This window comes from Notamacropus eugenii, chromosome 1, assembly GCF_028372415.1.
Source record: "Notamacropus eugenii isolate mMacEug1 chromosome 1, mMacEug1.pri_v2, whole genome shotgun sequence".
NCBI lineage: Eukaryota > Metazoa > Chordata > Mammalia > Diprotodontia > Macropodidae > Notamacropus > Notamacropus eugenii.
In genome coordinates, this window is record NC_092872.1 from 664,258,491 (window position 1) to 664,286,418 (window position 27,928).

General features: G+C 39.3%; 1 long non-coding RNA gene across 1 annotated transcript in view; it reads right to left on the reverse strand.

The window, feature by feature from the left end:
- Nucleotides 1-2,333: 2,333 nt before the first annotated feature.
- LOC140521062 (uncharacterized) overlaps nt 2,334-27,928 on the reverse strand; it is a 51,786-nt gene continuing 26,191 nt past the window's right edge. The window contains exons 2-4 of the long non-coding RNA XR_011972772.1: nt 13,876-13,953; nt 11,986-12,034; nt 2,334-3,151 (exon numbers count right to left, since the gene is read on the reverse strand). This is a non-coding gene — a long non-coding RNA (uncharacterized lncRNA). The remainder of the gene's footprint in view (nt 3,152-11,985; nt 12,035-13,875; nt 13,954-27,928) is intronic.

Consider the following 27,928-nt stretch of genomic DNA (forward strand, 5'->3'; position numbering starts at 1 on the left):
AAGATTCTGTCCACATTCCTCAAAAGTCCCCAAGAAAATTAGATGCAGGAGGTGTACTGTCACTCTTTCAATTCCTTCATATCCATCTTTCTAGTATATGCAAAGTCTTCTCTCTTCTGTCCTCTCATTTGAGCCTCATAACACACAATGGTGCTGTGAGATGGGTTGGATAGTCAGTCTACCAGAAAATGGTAAGAAGCTCCTTTGGCATTTCCCATCCATCTGAGGTGACCCTTGGCTTCCCTGTTTGATAAAGCACTTTGGGATTGGGACCTTCCACTATGCATTTTTTGGAAATCTGCCTCCAGAACTTGTGCCTGCATAGACACTTCTGCCTGATCAATAACATTTTACATAAATACACAAAAAACATTCACATTCATTAATTATCTCCTCTAATGCTCACAACAACTTTATGAGGCTAGTAGGGTATTCGTGATTATCCCATTTTATAAATGATGAAACTGAGGTTCAGATAGCTTGGTCATAGTCACAAAACTAGTGAATGGCTGGGACTTGAACTCAAGTCTTCTGACTCTATGACCAGTGTTCTTTCCATTATGCCATGATGACTCTGAAAAGGAGTTATGTAGATTCTAATAATGTATGCTATGTGTACCTCACATATACATACAAAAATGATCTTACATTTAAAATATATTTATTATTATTATTGATGACTTTTGTTTTTACAGTCCAATCATCTATGGATATACCACTTCCTTTAACCTTCTCTTGTAACAAAGAAAATTAGTTAACTAACACAACAACTATATCTAACCATATATGTGACATTTTGTACCCATATTTCCCTACCTTTCAAAAAAAAAAAAAGGCAGGGAGAAAAGGATAGAAGGGGATTTTTAGGCCATGTTTTCTCAGCAGGTTCAATAACGTAGAATAGAGCAGACATTGCTTCCATCTGTAAGCAGACTATTGCCACTTACCTAGCACCTTTCCAGGTACTTGGTAGTAGCAGACAACTTAGGCATTTTTGCTTTCTCATATAATTCAGTGGCCTAAGGAAGAGTAGAGGAAAAGCCTCTATTTATGGCAGTAAGTTCCAGGGTGAATAAGACTCCAAAACTAGTCTCTAAGAGGATTCAAGACTAGTATACTCACCCTTTTTAGTTGCGTGATAGCAGTTTCTCCTCTCTTGCTCTTTGAGTTCCAGGCATTTATGAGAAGATAATGATAATTTACAATTAGAACATTATATACTAAAAGATAAAACAAGTACTTTATTCTTTTAAGTAAATTAAATAGCTTCCACATCTTATTTTTACTATGAATTTGCTTAGAAAACTCTTCCTTAACACTAATGCATTGTTGGTGGAGTTGTGAACTGATACCAACCAGTCTGAAGAAGGATTTGGAACTATGCCCAAAGGGATATAAAACTGTGCATACCCTTTCATCTAGTAATAACTCTTCTAGGTCTGTATCCCAAATATATCACAAAAAAGTGAAAAGGATTCACATGTATAAAAATACTTCTAGCAGCTCTCTTTGTGGTGGTGAAGAATTGGAAATTGAAGGGATGTCCATCAATTGGGGAATGGCTGAACAAGTTGTGGTATGTGATTGGGATGAAATGCTATTGTGCTGTAAGCAAAGATGAGCAGGTGGATTTTAGAAAAAGCTGGAAAGGCTTAGATGAACTGATGCTGAGTGAACAGAGCAGAACCAGTAGAACATTGTACACAGTAACAGTAACACTGTGTGAGGATCAAGTATGGTTAATTTAACTCCTCACAGTGATATATTGATTGAAGAAAATTCAAAAGACTCATGATGGAAAATGCTATCCACATCCAGGGAAAGAATTTATGGAGTCTGAATGTAGATAAAAGCATACTCTTTTCACTTTTTTTGTTTATTTTTTTGTATTTTTTTCCTTTTGCTCTGTTTCTTCTTTCACAACATCACTAAGGTGGAAATATGGTTTTTTTTTTAAAGGAAAGAAACCTCTTCTTAAAGGCTAACTTTAGCCAAAACTACAAATTCTGCTCTTTCCCAATTCAATGGTCAATGAATCAGTTCAAGTAAATCTAATACTATTTCTTGAGCACCTAGTCTATGTGAAGGATAGAGTTAGGCCCCTTGAGGAATACAACATGTAAGCTCTTGCCCTCAAGGAACTTATAATCTAATTGAAGGAATGAGATAATGTTGCAGGACAATATGTGATAACCCTCTGTTAGGATTTAGTGAAAGGAGCATGCATTGTGAGTAAGAGCAAGCATTCAGGAGAAGAGCTGATTCGAGCAGTGTTGAAGAATGAGTAAGATTTGGCTTATACTAGGCAGGGGAAACAATAGAAACAAAGGTTTGAGATTCGATTTAATTCAATTTGATTCAACACAATCAACATTTATTGAGCATGTAATATGAGGTCAGGGAAGGAAGTAGAAAGGCAGGAGGCATCTAGGGCCTCAAGAGCCATCTAGACAAACACATGTTCCCATAAATGCTACAGACTATGATAGCTGCAGGGCAAAGAGGTAGATGGGAGGTGAATATCCATTTACTATGAGCATACTAGGTGTTTGGTGGTTCTTGTTCTTCATTCTTGAAGAGGACCATAATGACATCACTATGTTGGGGTCAAGGTACAGTGTATCTGACTGCGGCTGATCAGATCAATACGAACTTCAAAGGTTCTACCACAAAAATTTGCGCATCTCATGTTTCTTTTGAGCTGCTGGAATTCTATTTCACTCATAGAGTATAGAGTCTTCTTTGATGCAGGTATGCCATGCTGTGCCACTCTTCTATGCCTCACAGTTGATTCCAAAGACAGAAAGAAACAATGCTTGCCTCTGAAGAGCTTCCATTCTACTGATTAGAAAACAAAAGACAGTATCCAGGGAGAGGATCTCTACATATGAAAAAAGTTCAGCCTAGGAGTTCAGAATCTATGTAGGATGAGATAGAGTCAGAGAAGGTTAAGTTGGTAAATTGAAGCCAGATTATTAAGAGCCTTGAATTCGAGCCACTGAAGATAAAGATTTACTGCAGATTTTAACTGTGGGGATATATTCCCCTCTTCCCAAACAGTTGGTCACATGCAAATGTTATACTGCAATGCAGAGAGCTCACTGGAAACTTTTTGTCCAGGGATTTCAAAGCACTTACACTCAGAGAAAACCTGAAATAGAAAAAGGGTAGGATGACAAGTCATTCCAATGGTATAGCTTTCTGTTATGGGTTCATTTGTCATTGTGTTCTGTCTGTGGCCCCAACAAACCTCTCTTAATATTCTTTTCCTCCTGAAATGGCTTTGTATTAGTGAACATGCTGTATTCCTCCTCCCCCCTCCCCCCCCAATGTCAGTAGACTGGAAGCCCTTGAAGGCAGGTGCATTTTTTTGTCTTTTTATTCCCAGAGCCTTGGACAGCATCTTAACCATGGTAAGCACTTAAAAGACATGTAGGAGGAGTAATCATGGAAAATACTGATTTACTGGACTGGGGTACCTCCTATGGAGCTGGGCATATGCATTGCATCTTTCTTGGACAACACAAGGAGCTCCAGGTTGGTCCTCAGTGACCAGAGCTGAGCAACAGTCTGCCAAAGAGATGGACTGTTGTCAATGGGAACTATACCACTTCTCTGTGGACTAGATGAGCTGTGGAAATGATTCTACTCTCCTCTTTTGGGGCTGTTTTCCAGATTTCAATCTCCCTTGAACTTCCAGCAAGCAGGAGAAAAGGACTTTTCAGCATTTCCAAGGGTGGGGATAGGTTGGGGGACTTATCTTGCCTCACATCTTTCTTCTCCTCCAAACTGTTGTCACACTCTAGGACCATCTTGGTTTTTGATCTTTCCTGCTGCGGCACTTTCTTATGTGTGTTGTCCTCTCTAATCAGATCGTGAACCCCATGGGAGCAGGAACTCTCTCTTTTTAAAAATGTATATCACTTACAGCTCTTGGCAAATAGATAAGGGGCCAAGAAATATTTTCCCATTCCATTCCATTTTGTTATTCCATTCCATGGTGGAGGAAATAGATAGGATACTCATATTGTAAGCTGAATACCATTTCTTTAAGGGACTCACTTGTGCTGGAGCCAGCTCAAACCACAGTGGTACAGCAAATTGTTAGATTTTAGGTGTTAGTACCTCAGAAACAGGCAAATTCTACAAATCAGGACAACTAGATGGCACAGTGGATAGAGCACCACAGTAAGACTTGAGTTCAAATCTGAACTCAGACACTTACTAGGTAGCCAAATCACTTAACCCTGTTTGTCTCAGTTCCCTCATCTGTAAAATGAGCTGGAGAAGGAAATGGCAGACCACTCCAGAATCTTTGCCAAGAAAACCCTAAATAGGGTCATGAAGAATCAGACATGTCTGAAATGACTGAAGAACAACAGAAATCACGACATGATTGATTATTTTGTGGATTGTCTAAAGCTAAGAAAGTGATGGAGAAAATGTTCATAAAGTCCACAGTACATACATTTCCCCCTGTCCCCATAGAGCTTATTGTTAAACATTTACAAACACACAACTGCCTGTTCCACACATTTTGGGGAGACTTCAGACAAAAGTCATAGCTAAACTTTAGTTTAGAAATGTATCTGGAGTTCCTCCAGTGTAGGGTAGAATCAGAGCGGGAAAGTAACTCTTTTAGGGGTCAGACCTCCCCAACATGAGCCCAACTCCATGTGAGCCCAGAGCCCCTTGTTGGGGTCCTGGGGGGGTCTTGAATATTTGCTAGATTGAAGTTCATGCTTTGCCTAATGGAGCCTCTAATCTGGATTTTTCATCTTAAAACTCTTGTATGTGGCAGTCAGTATGGGGTATGGGAGGCCCCCAACATCTCTCAGTCAGGCTATTCACTGCCACCTCTCCTTCTGGGAACATCTTGGCAGTATTTGAGGTGCCTTGGTCATCTCGTTTCATCTTTCCCTTCTTCCTCGGCCAAATTGTTAAAGCCCTTTATTCCACAAACACGCCATCAGCAAGTCTGATCTTGTACCTGTAAGACTGAAGAATGGCAGGAATGCACTGGGGTCAGTACTATCTTAGGGAGCAGCAGGAGGAAGGCAATGTTACATTATTCAGGTCTAAATTGCTGTGAGCTCTTTGCAAGTTAGAATTCTTGCATTCTTTGTATTTGTACACACATGTACTTGTGAACCCTCCTCATTTCTCCTCTGGTCACTTAATTTTGGGACTCCTTTGACTCCATGCTCCTGGAAACTCATTATTGGGAAAACCTCATTATCCTGCAAGATCCTATCCACCTTGGTATTCATCACTACCCTCTGCCCCTCCGACTGGAGGGAGGAGCCATGAACTCCCAAATCTTCATTTAAGGAGAGAGCCTAAGTCAGAGCATCTTATTTCTCACCTGATGCACTATTTTAAGACTTCTCTGACTTTTTTTCATGTCCTCCCAAGTCAGATAGCTTCCTTCAGAACTCTAACCCCACAACTTCCCGTGCCCCAAAGCTTTTCAGCTTTCTTTTGTTTTGCATTGTTTTCATCCATTAAAGTGTAAACTCCTTGAGGGTAGAGATTATATATCCATATATGTGTATGTATGTATATGTACATATACATATATACATGCACACCACATAAACATATGACATATATTTGACATAAATATGTATGCAAACATACATACATACATACATACATACATACATACATACATATATATTTGTTTCCCTGCACTTAGCACAATGCCAGGCTCATAGCAATTGATGTGTAACAAGTTGGTTGCTGTCCTTTATTCTTGAAGAGGACCAAAATGACATCACTACGTTGGAGTCAAAGTACAGTTTGTCCAACTGTGGTTGATCAGACCAATATGAATCCAGAAGTCTCTACCACAGGTTGAGCACAAATAGTCCATATGAACATTTGGGATGGATTCTCTAAATGTGTGCATCTCACGGTTCTTTTGAGCTATTGCAATTCTGCTTCACTCATAGAGCATAGCTCCTTCTTTGATGTGGGCGTACCATGCTGGGCATTCCTATACTGGTGTCTCCTACATCTCACAATTGATTCCAAAATTCTTCAGAGAGACCTCGAGACTTTCCTTTTATCGCTTCTTCTAACCACCACATGAGTGCCTGGCTTATGTGAGTCCTCCATAACAATATTTTAGGCAAACGTCTACTTGGCATTTGAACAATGTGCCCAGCCCATGGGACCTGTGTTCTCTGCAGTAGAGTTTGAATATTTGGCAATTCAGCACAAGAAAGGACTTTAGTGTCTGGGACTTTATCTTGCCAGGTGGTCTTCAGAATCTTCATAAAACAATTCAAATGGAAGCAATTCATTTTCCTGACATGGTGTTGGTAGACTGTCCAGGTTTCACAGGCAATTGGCACTTAATAAATGTTTTTTCACTGACTGGTTATATTCCTACTGCCAGGTACATAGCAGGTGCTTAAAATTCTTATTCATTCATTAGGACTATGATTCTGCTTCCTCAGCTCTTCTTTACTTAACAATTTAATCCTAAATCTACTTTGAGGAGAAGAATCTAGCATTCCATTGCATTGGATATTTTAAGCTGCTGTCCCAAGTTTGGTGCCTTCTTAATCATTTCCAGAATACTAGTAGTTATTTCATCTTTGTAGGAAAGTTAAAATTCCCTCCTCCCCCTCCTCAGATATCTATACTTTAAACTTGCTTCTGACTTCTCTCTGGGGAAATATTGCAAACTAATCATGCTCAGAAGCAGAATAAATGCCTGGGAAGTTTTGGGTCAGACCGCTAGTAAGAGAAGCATGTGGCTGAAATATCCCGGAAACAAGGAATGACCTGGCATTTCATCATCTGTAGACTTTGCTGTGCATACTATTTGTCCAAAGTGAACTATTCCAGTTCTGAAAAAGACCTTTAGTAGTTATCCATACAGCTGAAATGCATAATTTCAATTATATCATGCTTCTACACCAGCTGCATCTGGGAGTCATTATCCATTTCCTCCTTCTGACTGGGCAAGCTGTAATGTATAGAAGAGTTTTTTCCTTATCTTGCCACAAAACTTCCAACAAAATAACCAGGCCTCCACATTAATTCCTTACCACCGCTACCACAACTCATCTCTTTCTAGTTCCCTTTTATGTATAGACCTTCCCCATTAGAATATAACCTTTCTGAGATCAGGGACTCTCCTACTTTATTATATTTATGTCCAAAGATCTTAACACATTTTCTGGTGCACAATGAGTGCCTAATAAATGCTCTATTTCCTTACAACAATATTGCTTTTATTTCTCCCTCTTTTGACCCTCATCTAATGTATCTTCCTTCAGGTTCATAGATTTCCACAATGTTGATATGCAGTATTACTCTACTGACCCTTTTTGGAGTCTAATCATTTCCTTTTGTATAAGATGTAATGGTCTTCTATTAATGTTATGAGTTGTGTTCTACCAATTTCCAGTGATATCTGTGAAATTGCATATACCTCTCTTTGTGTGAGTAATATCTTTCAAATTCCCGGTATCTCTAGGAAGGAGATGAGTAAGGTCCCAGAGACTTCAAAGGCTAAGGTGTTGGGGGTGAAGAGGGGAAGACTTCTGTATTGATAATTCATTTTTGCATTATCAGTTGGTTATTGTTAATATAATTTTGATTCTTAATGGGAAGATCCTCCCTACCCATTAATGGACCTGGGAAGATTTATGGGAAGGCCCACACCTTTTGTTAAATTTCTAATGAGGCACTGGTTCTCAAGGGTTGTGATGTCCTCTGGACCCCCAAAAATGTATAAATACTCTGAGGGTGAGGTTTTACTTTGGAGCTTAGTTTTTGGAAGAAGCTTTGTGTGCCAGGTGAGACTCTGGGAAGCTGCTAAGCAGCCCTGTGGCTTTGAAAACCCAGATGTTGGTGCTTCCCTCTCTGATAACTATGTATGCATGTAATGGTCAGACAGTTGGATCTGTCTGTTGATCTATGATGTATGTATTACTTATGTTAGATAGTTGGAAGCATGTTCATTGATTTGGATTTCTCTGAATTTTCTCTGAAGTTCAGGGTGCTGACTTTTTTGCCTGAACTAAATGAATGCTACATGTGTTTGATTAAAGTGATTGTTGACCCCTCAAAAGTTGCCTTTTCTTTTAGAAAAGCAGATCCAAGAACCTGTGATAGGAGGCCCCTCGTATATGTCAGGATGCTTACTGTTACAGCTTCCGAGTACTTAGAAATGTGAGGGATGGCAATAAGAGCAGCCAGAAGGAAGGAAACCCCTTTCTTTGGGGATTAGGATGGGGCACTTGCAAGGCCTTGAAGATCTATTTTAGGCATGCCATCTTGGTGCATGTGGCTACGGAAACAACAAGACCCTCTTCTACTACTGAACCTTGCTTACCTTCTACCATATCTTCTAATCCTCTACATGCCACTATACAGGAAATAATCACTTCCACAAAGTCAGTGATGTCATATGCTAATGAGGATCAATTGAGATAACTTTTGTAAAAGGTTTCGTACAGTACCTGGCATACAGTAAAAATGTTAGTGAAGATGATGATGTTGACTGAATACTTGTTTTAATCAATATTTTAACAATTGTATTTCAATATAATTGGTTTCCTTTGTAATTTTTTGTATTATACATTTAAAAGTGCTGTTCTCTGAAGGGATCAATCTATAAGCTTCATCAGACTGCTAAATGGGCACATAACATAAAATAAATGAAGAACTCCTGGTTTATATGGTGTGGTTTCAGAGATATAAGGAAACACACTTTCTTTCCCATGAAAACCCCCTTCATTTAATCAATTATGTGGATCAGATCTCATCTTCCCAATTACATTCTTTACGGGAAGGGAAGAAGAAAATGTTTATTAAGTGATTATTATACTACTAAAACCCTGTGAGATGAGTACAATTATTATCATCCTCATTTAACAATGGAGGAAACTGAGGAAGTCAGAAGTTAGTGATGTGCCCAGGGTCATAAAGCTACCGAGGCTGGATTTGGGATTTGAACTCAAGTCTTCTTGATTCCTAACTCACTCACTGGGGCACCCAACTGCTCCTTGAGTTTAAAGGCCTCAATTTATGAGTTAAGGGGATAGCTCTTTGTCCTCAGATCTCAAGTACTCAGTTGGTTTCGTGATCTCATCCATTTAGATGGTCCTTCCAACCATGAAGATCACAACTCATCCTGGCCTTCCCTAGCCTTTAAAGGCTCTTGCTCAAGTCTTCCCATATAATCACCAGTAGGGGTACAGACAATATGCTAGAAGCCTTCTCTCTCACTTTCTCCTAATCCTGAGAGGACACCAATGGAAATTTCTATCTATAGATTATCTCTAATTTATCTTGTATCTATCTTCTTGGTGCATAGGTCTTTACATATTGTCTTCCTCATTAGACTATCAGCTTCTTGACTGGGCCATCTCCAGTGGTCCTGATCTATATCTGGCCACTGGACTCAGATGAGTCTGGAGAAGAAAATAAAGCTGGTGACTTTGCACCCTCCCTCACTTAAATCCAATTCACTTGCAAGTCATAGCATCATCTTCCTGATGATGATGGACAAAGGATAAACTATGACCATAATACGCTTCCTGAGATAAGGGACTGGTTTTTGTCTTTCTTTGGATTCCCAGTACCTAGGACAGTGCCTAGAATACAGTAAGCACTTAATAAATGCTAGTTGATTGACTGACACTTGTGATCCCCCTCTCTTAACTGTAAGACTGTCCCATTTTCTTTTTTGCTCCTACATTTTCCTGCTAGCATTCTTTATTTCAGTTACTCTTCAAAGTCCTTTCTCTGCTATATGTTGCAGTTTACTCCTACTCACCAAGAACCCTCTGGAAGATGTTTGAGGTGCTTCAGAACCTGGCCTCTTTCTACCTTTCCAACCACTGTGCTGTGCTATTCCTCTCCTAGGATACTCCATCTCTTGACTCTGTGACTGGAATACTCTTCCTTCTCACCTCCACCTTCTGACTCAGCTCAAATCTCACTTTCTGTAAGAGGCGTTTCTGAGTTCCTCCCCCATCACCTCCTGCCATGGCTAGTAGCTTTCTTTTGGGATTATCCTCCTCTGGATGTCCTAGTAATCTTAGGACAGTTTTAAGCTATGGAAGTTTAAAACTTAAATGCTATTAAGGCTTAAAACTACAATGAGACATTTGGGAGACCTTATATTAACCTTCTGCTTTGTGCATACGTAATTATTTACATGTTATTGTCCTTATTAGAATTGGAGCTTCTTGAGGGTAGAGACCATATTTTTCCTTTCTTTCTATCCCAGCATTTTGCACAGTGCCTGGCACATAATAAGCATTTAATAAATGACTGTTGAGTTACTTTTAAAAAACAGTTATTCTTAATTTTCCAGAGACTTTAGTGTTCCTTGGCTCATATCTGTGAAACACCAGTAGACTATCTAGGCTAAGATATATAAAGAGACAGGTGAGCTTGACAGTAGAGAAATTGCTGAGCAGATTCCCAAGCAAGAGGGTGAGTCAGGTTATATGTGCCCTGCCAGAATGTGAGGGCTACTGGTAGTGAGCAAGCATATCAGGAATTAGAATTCCCTACTGTAAATTCATAAGGCTGCTACCTTGTTCGGTTTATTGGTGTCTTGGCCTAAAACCAAGAATCACCTACCCAGCAAAACTGAGTATAATACTTCAGGGGAAAAAATGGTCTTGCAATGAAATAGAGGACTTTCAAGCATTCTTGATGAAAAGACCAGAGCTGAAAAGAAAATTTGACTTTCAAACACAAGAATCAAGAGAAGCATGAAAAGGTAAACAGCAAAGAGAAGTCATAAGGGACTTACTAAAGTTGAACTGTTTACATTCTTACATGGAAAGACAATATTTGTAACTCTTGAAACTTTTCAGTATCTGGGTAGTTGGTGGGATTACACACACACACACACACACACACACACACACACACACAGAGCACAGGGTGAATTGAATAGGATGGGATCATATCTTAAAAAAATGAAATTAAGCAGTGAGAGAGAAATATATTGGGAGGAGAAAGGGAGTAATGGAATGGGACAAATTATCTCTCATAAAAGAGGCAAGCAAAAGACTTTTCAGTGGAGGGAAAAAGAGGGGAGGTGAGAGAAAAACATGAAGCTTACTCTCATCACATTTGACTAAAGGAAGGAATAAAATGCACACTCATTTTGGTATGAAAACCTACCTTACAACACAGGAAAGTGGGGGAGAAGGGGATAAGCAGGGTGGAGGGGGCTGATGGAAGGGAGGGCAGTGGGAGGAGGGAGTAATTTGAAGTCAACACTCTTGGGGAGGGACAGGATCCAAAAGGAGAATAGAAGCAATGGGGGGCAGGATAGGATGGAGGGAAATATAGTTAGTTTTACACAACATGACTATTATGGAAGTCATTTGCAAAACTACACAGATATGGCCTATATTGAATTGCTTGCCTTCCCAAAGGGAATGGGTAGAGAGGGAGGGATGAAGAGAAGTTGGAAGTCAAAGTTTTAGGAACAATTGTCGAGTATTGTTCTTGCTACTAGGAAATAAGAAATACAGATAATGGGGTATAGAAAGTTATCTGGCCCTACAAGACAAAAGAGAAGATGGGGACAAGGGAAGGGAGGGTTGTTAGAAGAAAGGGCAGATTGGTGATGGGGCAATTAGAATGCTCAGCGTTTTGGGGTGGGGGAGGGGAGAAATGAGGAGAAAATTTGGAACCCAAAAATTTTGTGAAAATGAATGTTAAAAGTTAAATATATAAATTAAAAAAAAAGAATGTACTTATCTCTCAGCATCATGTGGAACTTTTATAAAAATTTATAAAAATTAGAGTACAGAGATAGTACAAGTAAATATATGCTTTATGAACCATAATTCAATAAAAATAATAATCAAAGAACACAACACAGATCCAAATGGAGACATAATAATTAAATGCTAGATAAAAGGGGAGGCAAAAGCAAATCATAGAAACAATTGACAATTAAATAAAAGAAAATTATAAGGTAAAATGACATACCCAAATTTCTGGGACTTTGCTGAAGAAATCCACAGGAAAAGTTATATCCCTAAAAACATGTATATAGAAAAACAAAAAAGGACATAAATAACCTGAAAGTTGATTTAAAAAGTAGAAACTCATAAAAATATAAAATCACCTCAAAGCAATAGAATGAGGAACTCACTATCCACAGGAAATTCCTCTTCAATTTTGAACTGGATATATCAACAGACAAGATCCAATATCAAATCTGAATTGGATTTATCAATAAATAAGAAACAAAATGGGGCTTTCTATTCCATACATATTTAAAACAACTATGTGCTAATAAAGATATGATCTACTCTGGAATATATAGGCAAGCACCAGCCTGTTGATATGTGTAATAATAATAATGAAAACTAGCATTTATATAACACTTTAAAATTTCCAAAGCACCTTATCTCATTTGCTATATAGATGATTGCATTTGATATACAGATGTGAAAGTATGTAAGTTAGTAGCTGTTGATCATTTTCTGATTGTCTTTCTCAGTATTAATAAAAATCAGAAGTTTTTTCACACCTCTGATATCATCCCCTCTTTCAGATACCTTGAGCACCCAGCACAGATCTATTACCTTTTCATTTGCCCTAAACTGTTTTTCACATCTTTGTTTCTTCAGCATCATTTGAACCTCCAGAATATTCAGAATTGTGACATTAGTGTCCAAATGTGATAGCTCTGCTATTCTTGATGGTGAAAAAAGTTTACCAGAAAAATCTTAATGGATCTTTTCCATTTTCTTCTGATTATTGTCCTTTCATTTTCTTCCTTAAATGTCTTCTGTATGAGTTGGATCTCTTGTTAAATCTCCATTAAACTGATTCTGCCCTCTACTGCTTCTGTTTGTTTTATGGGACCATTCTGCTTACAATTCTCTATCATCACTCTCTGTAAGGTTTTATAAATTATTTCATATTTTAAACCAGTGTTGCTTTCAGTTGCCACTTTGCAAGATGGTAAAGTGTTTGCCACTTAAACTCTTTGCTGTTTTTAAGATCTTTTGGTCTTCTCATTAACAACATTTGTATTTATAATAGCTAAACTTCTCTATGAAATTAGTATAGTCTGTTTCTATGTCCATTCTTCCATCCATTACCCATATTTCATTATCAATAGCTTGTTTGAATAGGTCAGTATTTTATTACTGTTGTTCAGTCGTTTCAGTCATGTCCTATTCTTCGTGACTCTTTGTGGGGTTTTGTTTTTCAAAGATACTGGAGTGATTTGTCATTTCCTTCGCCAGCTCATTTTACAGATGAAGAAACTGAGACAAATGGAATTAAATGACTTGTTCAGACAGTTAGGAAGTACCTGAGACTAGAACTGAACTCAAGAAGATGAGTCTTCCCAACTTCAGGCCCAGCACTCTATCTACTACATCATCTAACTGCTCTAACTGCCCTGCTGGTTTTTTTCTCATTTTTTCTTTCTTTCAGTTTTCTAGGAATTTTGTCTTTTCCCCTAGCAAGTTAGTAGTCTTGCTGTTCACAGAGAGCTGATATATGAATGATTCCTACATCAGTAACAAATTGTTTCCTGTCTCGTAAATATAGCCATTCTCTCTCTCTCTCTCTCTCTCTCTCTCTCTCTCTCTCTCTCTCTCTCTCTCTCTCTCTCCCCTTCTCGCTCTCTTTCTCTCTCTCTCTCTCTCTCTCTCTCTCTCTCTCTCTCTCTCTCTCTCTCTCTCTCTCTCATTTTTTGGTGCTCACCATGTCTGGTATCTACCACCTCTTTTCTTGAAGAAATATTCAAGAAATAGAAGTGAGAGGCTTATGTGAAGTCTTTATAAGACTTTGGCCTTTCTTACTTCTTTTTCTGATACATTTTCTATTATGTTTTTCTCCATTATCACCTATCTTTACCTTGAACTATCAAAGCACATGCTTATTTCATTCTTCTAAGGCTTCAGGGTTCACACAATTTCTCTCCTTTTTCAGCCTCTGTAACAGATGCAAAAGCTTCAATTATTTTCATGGTAGTCTTTTTTGCAAATACTTATCATCACTACAAGACGATCACAATTTTTCTAAGATGCTCTTTTTTGGTGCCTTTGAGCACATAAAACCAAATTCTACTAATTCTTTTATTTTCCTCTTCAAGGAGAACCAATGAGCCATCTTTCCACTTAACTGTGACTTTCATCTTACTTATGGTCTCATTTATAATAAGAATGTCAAAATCTATATAATTCAGTCTCTCCCATCATGTCCCTAGCCTCCCATCCCTCCCTAGCTGGTCATAAGATGATCTCATACTTAGAATATCAATAAACTACTAAATGGAGGGTGAGGAGAGAAGCCTCTCCTGATAAAGCTGGGAATGAGGCACTCTCCAAACCCAGACCCAAGTTCCAGCTGAGGACAGTTCTCAGTTAGCCTTTATAAACTCTACATTTTCAACCATAGTTTGTTCTATGCATTAAGTTTTCCAGCATTTAGTAGTGTGCCTACACTTGGAAAGCACTTAATAAATGCTTGTTGACTTGACTCTCCAAGGGCCAAATGAAGTGTAAAAATTTGAATGTTCTTAAAACTTAGACTTAGCAAGGTTCCTAAGAAGCCTTGAAAGGATTCGGAAAGTCATAAATTCATGTATCTTGGTCACCTTTGATCCAACCCACCTTGGAACACTCCTTCTGTTCTGAAATCAAGTGTCCTTTTTGCTTTCACTGTGGCACTCCAAAGAATAATGTTAAGAATTGTTGGCCAATACCTATTAGCTGTCCCATGACATAACATATAGCTTTCCCCAAATATTGATGAGAAAGACCAGTCTCCATTTATGGACTTCTTTCCTATCTCTTATAGTCCCCCCTTTTTATCTCTTTTGCTCCTTTTCCCCATTCCTAATATATGAAATGCTTTCATATTTTTCTGGTTTCTCCCAAACCACTAGTAGAACACTCCCCCTATGCCATACTTCCCATTCACTCTCAGACTTACCCTTCAGCTCATCACAGCTAAGCAGTGAAATGAGATTGGATTAAACTAGTTCCCACAAAGACGTGAACAAGAGAATTACCCCCCTCTTAATGCATAGGCTATTAATGGAGGACTAGCACTTCTAGTGTGAGGGTTTCCTGAACACTTTTCAGGGCTGTTCATCCACCTTTGGTGTCTACCTATCACCCATCTCTTACCTGGGGCTCCCAGAAACTATAGCAGGCACATCCAAGTAAGATCATCTCTGTCTCAATAAACAGGTTAAACCAGGTTGAGGGTAACTGACAAGTTCAAACCCATCAGTGAGGTGGGGGATGCCTCAAGCATATGAAGACTTTCCCTGGCAGAACTGGCAGATGAGATTAATTTGTTTCAACAGCCACAAAGGTGACTAAAGTAGGTTCTGTGGAGCACTTAGAGCTTGGTCAGACATCTAAGATGACAAAGTCATCTGCAGCATCCCAGGCCATCACCAATCATCTTGACTTTTGTCTTTTCACTGTATTTTGATGACTAGAAGAGAGAGTAAAGCTTAGAACTTTGTACAACTCTTCCTCACTTAAATCCAATTCATGCCCAAGTTAAGACTTCACCTTGTGATGTCATTGACGCTGTTCCAAAACCAACAAAAAAAAACCAACAACATTCCTAAGGGTATTTGCAACTTAAAGAACACCCTAGTTAACCTAAACAATCATAAAGGGGACAGGACCCTTTTGCCCAGCGGAAGTAGTACAGGGCCAAAGTTGGCAGCTCTGTTTGTCCCTTTGCGTTGTTGCGAAGTTTGTCCTTGAGTCTAATCTAAGTTCATGTACAAAAAATAGTACAAGCTTCAGGGGTGTCATGGGAGTTGAGAGATTTCATTTGCCCTAATTCAAGTAAGAGAGCTAGAGGACTTTCTGTTGAGAGAGGGGAAACAGTGAGTCAAGTTTTTAAAAAGGCAGAATAGATACATGAATAATAGCCAATAAGTAGGCCTTGTTAACAAAAGCACTGAAAACGTGTTTACTAGCCCCCAGATATATTGACCCAGGACAGTCTCACAGAGAGTAACACAAGGAAAAAGAAACCACAGGAGCAGATGACAGCTCCAGTAGATGGTGGCAACAGCCTATCAAACCATAGGGGCTTCAAAGGCAGAGTGGAGTACCAGTGAGGTGCAACTGGTTTGGGGAGATGTAGCTGAGAGATATTCTTGTTACACCACAACCCTTCCTTACCTGAGAGAATGACTTGTCTAGGAAGTGTTTCAGCTTGTCTGGTAACCTGTGGGAGATTGTATTCCTTCGGGTGTATGGGGAATCGTTCTATTACTTGATTTTCCTTACTTTCTAATTCTGACATAATTAAATGCTTTACTCCTAAGATAGATGGCTTCTTCCTCTGCTAGTTCATAAAAAAGGTACTGGAGAAGAGGTAAAGCAGTTTTTACACAATTATGTGAAATGATGCCAAGGCTCAGTAGCAAGGAGTTTCAGAGTAACAAAGGCTCCTTTTGATTGATAATATCACTTTGCCTTTATATAAAGCAGGGGTTCTTAACCCTTCTTCTATTTCACATGCCCATTTGGCAGTCTGGTAAAGCCTATGAACCTCTTCTCAGTATAAAATTTTTTAAATGTATAGGGTACATAGGATTATAAAGGAAACCAATTATAATGAAATGGTTATTAAAGTATATTTTTTAAAAGTTCATAGACAGCACGTTAAGAACCCCAGATACAGAACATTGTACAAGCACCTCCTTCACAACAACACTGCTAAGTAGGCAATAGACATGTTCTCATTTACATTTTAAAGATGAAGGAAAGTGGGACACAGATATACTGTGCCCAACGAATCTCTAATAACACTTTTTTGGCAATGGAGGGACAATGTTGTTGCTGCTGTTGGATATGATGCCAAGCAAGCCTTACTTGTTACTATATCCCTTTGGTGTAATGGGATGGCTCCTGACTGGGCAGGCAGGCATGAAGATCTGTTGTTTTAAGTATGTGAATGAATTTTCAGAACAGGCCCTTTTTTTTCAGTTAGGAGGGAAAAAACTGACTTGACTAGCAGTTTTCTCAGAGAACACATAGGTTTACTCCATGAAATGTCACTGTGTAGATAGTAGTGAATCATCACTGGTCTGGAGAACATTGAGTTTCTAGCAAGCTTAATAGCCCTTTTATAATACATAAACCAAATCTTCTCTAAATGTCCAAGACTGTAAAGTACAATTTAGTCGAATAACTGGAAGTGTGTGGTATCATGGAAAAAGCACTGACCCTGAAGGCAGAGGATCTGCGTTCAAATTTCCCCCTCCCTGACATTTATTACCTCTGCCACTTTAGGCAAATTACTTAATCTTCCAGGCCTCTATCGCCTCATGTGTCAAATGAGGGGGTGAAGGAGGTGCTTCTATGGTTCTTTCCAGTTTAGATCTGTGATCCCAAGTATTTATTGAGTATATAATATGTGCTGTGTTTGTATCCTGAACACATGGCTTCTGTAAGGAATCTTCCCAGACCATCCCTTTGACTCTGGGTAATCAGATCTGTCCCAAGGGGAAATCTGTCCTGGATACTGGAGTCTTCCCAATAAATTCTAAATATTCCAGCTATCTGAATCACTGACTCCAGTCTCTCATCTGTCTGTTCACTTAACCACTAAACAATCTGAAGTTCAATGTCCTGCCTTAAGAGGCAATGGGGTGGAATGGATAGAGAGTCATTTTTTGCAGTAGGAAGACCTGAGTTCAAATCTGAATTCTGACACATACTGGCTCTGTAGTCACTTAATCTCTCAAATACTAAATTATAGAACAGATGCTAGGCTGCATTGGCTGAGGGCCTTTCTCACTGGGGACTCCCTATAAAAAATTGCTTCATCCCAATCCCTAATATCCTATCCTGCTTTTGTTACCATATACCTTGACTCTAGAATTCATTGCCTCTTTACTATCTCTGTCCTCTGCCAAATAGTTTTCATTAGGTCAAGGATGTTCTCTCCACAGTTTAGTTTTAAGGAAGGAAAAGAGTAATTTGCAGATCTTGGACCATCAGGTCACAAGAATCTCAAATGCACCGTGAAGTCTTGGGTATCCCAAATGTCTTAGTGCAATTTTAAACTCTAGTCACTGTCATGCCTTTCTCAGCCAAGGTAGTGGGGAGAAGAAGAGGAGAAGGATGACAGACTGAGTTGGGGAACTTCATTGAGTAGGCGAATGTGATACCAAAGACACCAAATGTTCTGGACTCTGAAAAAAAAGTTCACTCTTCTGACATAAACTCTTGACTTCTTAACTGTTGTATTCTTTGTCCTAGAGAAGTTTGCAATTTCAGGCATTTCTTTCATTCCTCATGCCCAAAAACCAGTGATATCTTTTTAAATATTGTGCCTCTTAGCCCAAATAGTTAATTTTTTTAAAAAAATATTTTATTTCCTTAAATATTTCCTAATTATATGTAAAAAATTTTGAATTCATTTTCTAAAATTTTGAATCCCACATTCCCTTCCTCCCTCCTGCCCCTCACCTCTCCTTGAAAAAGCAAGCAATTTAATTTTGTTTAGGCAAGTGAGGTCATACAAAACATATTTCCACATTAGTCATGTTATAATATGGCCACACACAGACACAAAAACAAGAAAGATACAGAAAGTGAAAAAAGTATGCTTTGATCTATAGTCGGAATTCATCAGTTTTCTCTCTCAAGGTAGTAAGCATTTTTCATCATGGGTCCTTTAGAATTGTCTTGTAACATTGTCTTGCTCAATCTTAGGTTATTGTCTTGTCTTAAATCATTCACAGCTGATCACAGCACAATGTTGCTGTTACCGTGTACAATGTTCTGCTGGTTCTGCTCATTTCACTTTGCATCAGTGTCTTCCCAGGTTTTCTCAAACCATCCTACTTGTTATTTCTTGGAGCACAATGGTTTTCCGTCACAACCACATGCCACAACTTGTTCAGCCATTCTCCAGTGGATAGGCATCGGCATCCCTCCAATTTCCAATTCTTGGCTACCACAGAAGAAGCAGCTATAAATATTTTTGTACATGTGGGTCCTTTTCCCTTTTTTATGATCTCTTTGGGATATAGAGTTAGTAGTGATTTTCTCGATCAAAGGGTATGCACAGTTTTATAGCCCTTTGGGCATCATTCCAAATTGTTCTCCAGAACTAGTTTGTAACTCCACCAACAGTGCATTAGTGTCCCATTTTTCCCCCTACATTCCCTCCAGCATTAGTTATTTTCCTTTTATGTAACGTCAGCCAATAGCATAGCTGTGAGATAGTATCTCAAAGTTGTTTTAATTTGCATTCCTCTAATCAGTAGTAATTCGGAGCATTTTTTCATGACTATTATTGATCATTTTGATTTTATCTTCTAAAAACTTCTTATTCATATCTTTTGACCATTTATTAATTGGGGAATGGCTCATTTTTTATAAATTTGACAAATCTACTATATATTTGAGAAATGAGGCCTTTATTCAAAAAAACTGCTGTAAAATTCCCCCCCATTTTCCAGTTTTCCTTCTAATTTTGATACCATTAATTCTGTTTATGTAAAAACTTTAATTTCAATTATCCGTTTTACTTCCTGTGATTCTCTCTATCTCTTGTTTGGTCATAGACTCTTCCATTATCCATAGATCTGAGAGGTATATTTTTCTTATTCCCCTAATTTACTTATGATATCACTATTTATATTTAAATAATTTACCTACTTTGACCTGATCATAGCACACAGTATGAGATGTTGGTCTATGCCTGGTTTCTTACAAACTGCTTTCCACTTTTATACCAAATACTTAAAAAGAGTCCTCTTACTGCTTGCAAACTGTGAAATAAATATGTCTACTTGAGAAGAGTTCTTACCTTATGATACCACTCACACAAAAATTCAGGAGGTGGAGGGTGGCATTCATATCTATTTTGGCAGTCCTTGCCATAGTAATTGGGGAGAGACCTGGAGAAGAGAGATGCTCAGTGTTTCCTTGGCCATATATCCCTTCCTCCTAGCCCTGAGGAAGACCACATTTCCCTCCACAGAATCCTGAGAGAGGTTATGCCTTAATTTTTACAACCCTGGGGGAGAACATTCAATATTTATATAATCCCACAAGAATGCTCATGGACCCCCCCAAGCTTCTATGGAACAGTGAATGACCTCTAGGGATTACTAACTCATTTCCAGCTCTTCTTCATGAAAATTCTCAACTCCACCACCAAACACATGAATAAAAACTAGAAAGACTAAGTTTCTAGAGAGTCTACAAGCATTTAAGGTCTCCTGACAACTCCCCAGCCTTATTAACGTCAAGAAGGACTTAAACAGTTGTTTTCTCAAATCTCTGCCAGTAATAGTGGCAGGTGTTTTGGGAAAGGGTTCCCAGGAGACCTGGGCCATTTGTTCAGCTGGATGCTGGACAATAATTAAAAGACTGGATTTAAACTCCATCAGCTGTAAGAGCCATTCAAACTTAGGCGTAATGTTGTATACAAAAGACACAATATGGGTTGTAAAGTACAGTAGAAGCCCATTAGAAGATGCTTCCATACATTTAAGTACACACTGTGCATCAGTTCGTATCCCCCCAAGCCCAATAACTCCCTATAGCAGAGAGACATAGTAACCATGATTAGGGAGATGATAGTCCTACAACACTCCTATCTAATCAAACCACATATGGTACTATGCTCAGTTGTAGGCGCCATTTAAGGAAGACAATTATAGTATGGAGAGTACACAGAGGCAATCAGTGAAGTGAAAGACTTTGGAGTTATGCCATATTGGAGCTGGAGATATTTAGCCCAGAGAAGAGAATGCTTAGGGAAAATATGAGTCTTTTACATATCTGAAGGGTTATCACCTGGAAAAGATATACTTGTCAAAGAGAGGAACTATGAGAAGTGGACAGAAATTACACTGAAGCAAATTTAGACTTGATTTAAGGAATGACTTAATTTTTTTCATTTTGCTTTATTTTTCAATAAAAAAACATTTATTTTCTCTTCCTCCCACCCTTTCCCATGAATCATTTAATAGAAGAAAACTATTGTAACATATATGTAGTCAAGTAAAATAAATCCTCACATTTGCAAAGAAAAAAAGGACTGACTTATTTTGGATTTTGACTGTCAGGAGGTGGGTAATATAGATCATCATCAGTCCTCTGAATCAGGACTGGTCATTGCATTGATCAGAGACATTAGGTCTCTCAGAATTGTTTGTTTTTTAATCGTTCTTCTGATTTTGCTCATTTCACTTTGTCACTTCATATGTTTTCCCAGGTTTCTCTAAATCCATCCCTTTCATATATCTCCAGGTCAAAAGGTATGCAGAATATAGTGACTCTGGGGCTCAATATAAATTGATCTCCAGAAGGACCAGACCAATTCATAGTTCCAGTAATAGTACATCATTGTGTCTTTATTATTTTCTTTTATCAACTTTTCCAATCTACTGGGTGTGAAGTGGAAGTTTAGAATGACTTTAATGTGCATTTCTCTAATTATTACTGATTTGGAGAATTTTTTTATTTTTCAGAACAAAATGGCTTTTGACTTTTAGAGAATTGCCTGTTTTGTCAACTTTTCACTTCAATCAATGTATTTTGTGTAAAAAGTTTGTGAAACTTGGGTCAAGATCCTATCTCTGACATTTAAACTCTCTGAGCCTCAGTTTCCCCATCTGTAAAAGAGATACAAATAATACCTAGAATTCCTGCCTTGTGGTATTAGTAGGACACTCAGAATATATATATATATATACACATACACACACATACATATATATGTGTATATATATATATACATATATATATATATCACTATATAAATTCCAGATAGTACATCTTTGAATTATGCTGTGCAGTATGATACAGCTGGGTTGCAATCAGGGCAAATAATGAATTCCAAGAAAGGCTACATTATCTGAATTTGCACTGCACATTTCCATGGGGTTAGAACCAGTTGTCCCATTTTGCATTATTGTAACTTCAAACAGTATGAATTTGAATACATGTTTTGCTCCACAGGATTCATTATTTGCACTAATTAGGACCTTGCTGCATCGTAGAAAAAATAATTGGTTTTTGAGTCAGATGACCTGGATTCAAATAGCAGTTCTTCTATTTATTACCTATGTAATCCTGGGGAAGTCACTCATCTTTTCTGGGCCCTGGGAAGTTTCTTATCTGCAACATGGGGGTGGGATTGGGGATGTATTAAATGATCTCAAAGGTCTCTTCCAGCTCTAAATCTAATGGTTTGACTTGAAAACATTTCTATTAGATGGGCTTCATGGAGATAGGAGTCCTATCCTACCTAAATATTGTGTCTTTTCCAGGGCCCAACACATATTTAATAAGTAGGTGTTTATTAAATGTTTACTGAATTAAATTACCTTTGTAAAGGAAAAGAGAAGAAAAAGCATTTTATAATATGATCAGAGCTGAAAAGAACCTTAGAGATCACCTCATCCAAATCCCTCATTTTACAGATAAGGAAACTGAGGCTCAGAAGGTTAAGAGATTTGTCCAAGTTCACACAGATAAATACCAGAGACGGGACTCAAACCCAGGTCTTCCAACTCAAAATCCAGTTTTCCATACTGCCTTTCCTATCACAGCTCTGTTGCTTAGTAACTGTTACTTAGTATAGTTACTTAGTTACTTAGTAACTGTATAACAAGATGACTGGGCTGAAAGATCTGCGATATATAAGCAGAATATGAGAGCTAGCTCCAAAAGGTTCATGAGAACTGATTATTAGATTTTTCGATGTGAGCCTTTACACCTTGGAAATGGACAAACCCTGCAAAGTGGGGCTTGATTTATTGTCCTGCTAATTGTATAGACTTAAGAAAATAATGGAGGAAATGTTAGTCATTCAGATTAAACTTTAGTATGTTGTGGGAACTTCTTTTTCTTTTCTTCTGGAAAGCCACTTGTTAAATGCTTGTCGGCACGCTCCTATTAATATAACGCTTTCGACTCCAAAGCCTTTTGTCTCTAAAAACCAGTACATTTGCTTTAGAAGACACCATTAAAGAGAGTCTCCTGCCTGAAACCAAGTAAAGGAATTGTGCAATTAGAGAAACCACTTAACAAGACTTGGAGGCAGGCAAAGAGCTCCTCGGCCGGTCATGGCAACTAGACAGATGAGAGACATAAGGAGAAGAACACAGTGCTGGCATGCATTTTTATTGAGTGAGATGTGATGCTCTAGAATGTCGGCCGCATGTACTCTGAGTGGAAATTCCGCCTGTAACATTGCATTCACCAACCTGGCCTTCTCCATCCCCTATGCCTCCCCCACCCCAGCTCTGGCCTGCACACTGTAGCAGTGTAAGAAGGTCTCCAATGGAATGGGATTTCACCTCCTTGACCCCATCACGGAATGTTTGTAGTTTTTTCGTATTGTCTCTGCTAGTGCACTTGTGATAACAGGATGGGGGGCCAGCCAGGGGTTTCCTTGAGGCAGATTGCTGAATTTGGGTACCAGACCTCTTGGAAATAAAGGAAAAACAGAACCTTTTCCTCCCCATAGCCTTCAAAGCCTCCTTCTCCCCAGATAATTTAACCTTCATAATCTAATGACAAGGGACTTCGCAACTTGGTCCCTGCATTTCCCTAATTTAGAATATTTTCTTCCTAGTTCAGACTCTGTGTACCTTTCAGAAGGAGAGCATCTGTCAAAAGCAGATCAGGGAAGGGACAGCTGTACGGGGGAGGTGTTGAGTTCAGTTCTCAAGGATCCCAGACTTTGTGACCCGCTCGGGATTTCCTACTGACTGACCTCTGGACACTGGCATTTGCTAAGCTTTATACAGAGATGTGTGTCCCTTCTGGAGAAGGTTGGTCTAGGTTCCAAAGCAGGCTCAGAGGCCCATCTGAATCATGATTTCCTCTCTAAATCCCACAAAAGGAAATAACGACATGAGGAAATGTATTACTTGGACAAGGGGTTATGGGATGAGGAGAAGGCAACAGGGGCAAAAAAGGGGGCCAATGTGAACAAAATACTTGGGGTAAATGAGCCATGAGCATTGAGTGAGAGGGGTCCATCTCTGTGCCTCTGTCTCTGCCTTGTCTCTCTGTGTCTCTGTGTCTCTGTGTCTGTCTTTTTCTTTCTCATGAGTGTGTCTATTTCCTCACTCTATCCAACTGAAGAATGCCTCCCTGGCAATTTGGACACCCCCCCTCCCCATTCCTCAGGGAAAAACATAAACTTATCTCCCCATCCCATTTACCTCTAGCAAATGGCCTGAATGAAAAGATTTCTGTATGAAATTGTGGGTAGATAGCTCAGACACAGAAAAAAATTATACTTTAAATTGACAAATCTGTCCAAACCACTAAGGTTATAACTCTTATTTTTTTCTTCCAGCAGAACAGTAAAACAGACCTGTTATTGGCAGCTCATTAGCAGTGAGACAGAGGCCGCCCATGACATCAGCCCACCATTTGACCCAAATCTATTATTTCGCCAGAGATTCTTACCCTGAGCTCTCTTCAGTCACAGAGAAGACATCTATGGTGGAGAGTGCGTGGGCATAAATAAGATACAGATTGGAGACTTTTTGATGTGTTTAGCACATTTTTGTTACTTCCTTTAATACCACAGACCCTGCATTCTTCAAACATTAGCAGAACAAAAGACAAGCGTGAGGGGAGAAGAAAAGAAATATGTTTTTTTAAAAAAGATCTGTTCACTTACTTAACATTTTCAATTCGATCCCTTAAGAAAGATGGGGAAGAGGAGAATGAATACCACAGCTGAGTAACTTCAGATATAAAAAGTTCCTTCATTAAATCAGTTGTTCTTTAATTCATAATTGAACCTAAATAAAGAATGACTTATAGGCAGCTGGTTCTAATACTGAGTCCCCACCACACATGAAAGACACATTTATTCCTGTAGCAGCCTCTCTACCCTTGGGTGTTATCAGCTGAACATGTTTTGAACCTACCTAATGCATTTGAGGTAGCTTAGGTTTATTTTTCTTTCAATAAAATAAATGGTTTTGTAATTAAATTTCTGCACCGACTGTGCTTAATGGTTACATTGACAAGTGCTAATGTATGGCAAGAGAATGAGTTTGAGATGAAACATGTTGTTTTTGAATCTGCAAGCAATTTTGCAGCCAGGCAATCAAAATCCCTGTGCCAGGGAAACATTTTCATTAATCTGCTAACTTTGTGCACCCTGCCCACTCTGCAGCGCAAGGACACTCATTCCTCCTCCCTCCCCGCCTTTTTCTCAAAAAACAAAAATATCATGAAGCGAGCCGTTGTTTGAGACCATTTTGTGGTCTCTGGCAGGCGGGTCTGTGGAAATTCGCTGACTTTACACCGTGAAATGTTGCAGCTGTCTCCGAAGGGCCTGGCCGCCTCCGATGTTTCAGTCCTTGGCAATGAGTCAACTCGAAAAATCTGTCTCTCTCTCTCTCTCCTTTTTTTCCTTTTCCCCCCTTAGCTAAATTTATTTTTGAATAAATCTTCTCATAGAAAATCAAGAGCAACTATTACATATTTGGACTCAGTCTCTGAAAACCACTTCAAGCCACCAAGAAGTGTGCCTGTCCAGCTTCCCCCCACCCTTTTAACCCCCACTCTGTTGTATTTGCAAAACTTTCATGAATGGAAAATCAACCAGGCGCATTGCCGGATTCACTGTCCTTCACATCAATCACCTTCCATTTGGACATATGAAGGGGTGGGTCATCTTGTTCTCTCCCCAGTGTTCCAAGATGCCAGGCAGCCAATTTGGTCTATCTCCCCTAACCTCTCATGTTTTATCTGGCCACTAGGGGGATGGCTTTCCTGGGCAGCTTCAAAGTCTGTTATGGTCTCTGGCCAGAGAGGGCTTGCATGGGATGACTATGCTCTGGCATTTGGGAAAGTTCTATAGCTGGACAGAAACACTGAGGTTCAGCCTTGGAGGCTTACCTCAGATACACATCTGTGCCTTCCCTTTATTTTGTGATGATGGAAGCCATAGAATAAACCCTTGGCAAAGGCTCTGTCTCCTTACTCTACAAAGTCTGAGCTCAAAGAGGATTTCCCTATTAGTGGATGGAGGTGGGAAGGGGCAGTGCTGGGTGAAATCGCTGGGCCTCCTTTTGAAAAGGTCCCCCTTCAGTGAGACTCACAGCCTGCCTTATAGGAAGACACAGTAAATGACTGTTTATGTGGTAGGCATGTTGCTACCACACAGGAACTCTCCTTACACCAAATACCTTCCCTATCATAGATGTCTGAAATCCCATAAAGAGACAAGAACAGCACAGAATGGGAGGAAAAAATACCTATTTCTGAGCCAGGAGAACCTGAGTTGAAATTCCTGATCTGGTATATATTAGCTGTGCCAACTTCTGCATTTTGTCATCCATAAAAATGAAGATAATAACACTTGTGCCACCTTATAGGACTGTTTTTAAGCACTATAAATATATGGTAAGGGAAGAGAACAAGTGTCTGTTGAGTCAGATACCCATGTTAAGCACTCTACAAAGATTATCTCGTTTGATCCTCATAACAACATTATTATTACTATCCCCATTTTAGAGTTGAGGCAATAGAGGTGTGCATAAGTTAAGTGACTTGCCCAGGGTTACACAGCTAGTATCTGAACTGAATTTGAACTCAGGTCTTTCTGACTCCAGGCTCAGTGCTCTATCCATTGGACCACCTCAACTCTCTGGGCCTCATCCCTGTTGTCTGGCAATAACACAACTGGAGAAAAAATATTACAAGGCAAATATCCTTAAGTGAGGGGAAAGTGTGACTTAAAACTGAATTGTCAACCATTTTGGGACCATTCTCATTGCTAGAAAGTTTTGTCTTATGTGGAGCTGAGACCTGGTTCTCTGCAATGTACACCCCCTTCAGCTAGGGGATGGAGTGGGTAAGAGACCTGGCCTTGTAATCAGGAAGACCTGAGTGCAAATCCAGCCTCCAACTAGCTCTGAGACCCTGGGCAAGTCACTTTACCCATGCCTGACTCAGTTTCCTCATCTGTGAAATGAGGAGTACCTACTTACCCAGGGTTGTTGTGAGAATAAAATAAGACAATATTTGCAAAGCACTTTACAAGCCAGAAAGTTCTATTATGATGATCATTTATTATTGTTATAATTCTATCGTCATCCTCTGGCACTGGGGACAAGTCTAATTTCCCTTTCATAAGAGCATTCTTCAAATACTAAAAGACCTCTGTAATGGCCTATTCCCCCAGGTTTTCCTTTCTCCAAGCTAAATAAAATCAGTGCTGTTCAGTGATTCTAGCAAGACAGGGCATTTCGTCCTCTCACTGGTCTAGTTGTTCTCTGGACATATGCCAGTTTGTCAATGTGCTTCTAAAATGCGGCCCCCACACTGAACGCTGCACTCAAGATGTGGCCTGACCAGACAGAGTAAATACAATGGGACTCTCACTTCTCACTCTTGACAGTCTCCCTGCCATTATATAATTGACTAAAAGACTAGAGAATGCAAGATCTTGCTGTATTTATTGTTTTCCCATCATTTTGAAAAGAGATATTTGAGTTGGGCATGGTGGTACATGCCCCTAATCCTGCCTTCCAGGGAAGCCCAGGTTGGCAAGTCTGGAGCTTAGGAGTTCTGAAATGCACTGGGCTAAGCCCATTGGGTGTCTGCACTCACATCAGCAGGGTGAGCCCCCAGAATTAGGGGAGGAGGGGCATCAGGTGGCCTAAGGAATGGTGAGTTGGCTGAGATCAGAAACAAAGCATGGCAAAGTTCCTATGATGATGATCAGTGGGGTTGGGCCTAAGAGCACCCCCTTCTCTTCAAGCCTCAATGAGATGGGGAGACCCAGTCTTAATTTAAAAGGAAACATTTGGTGAGAGAGAGGTGGCACAATGGATAGAGTACTGACCCTGGAGACAGGAGGAACTGAGTTGAATTCTAACCTCAGATATTTACTAGCTGTGTGACCCTGGGCAAGTCCCTTAACC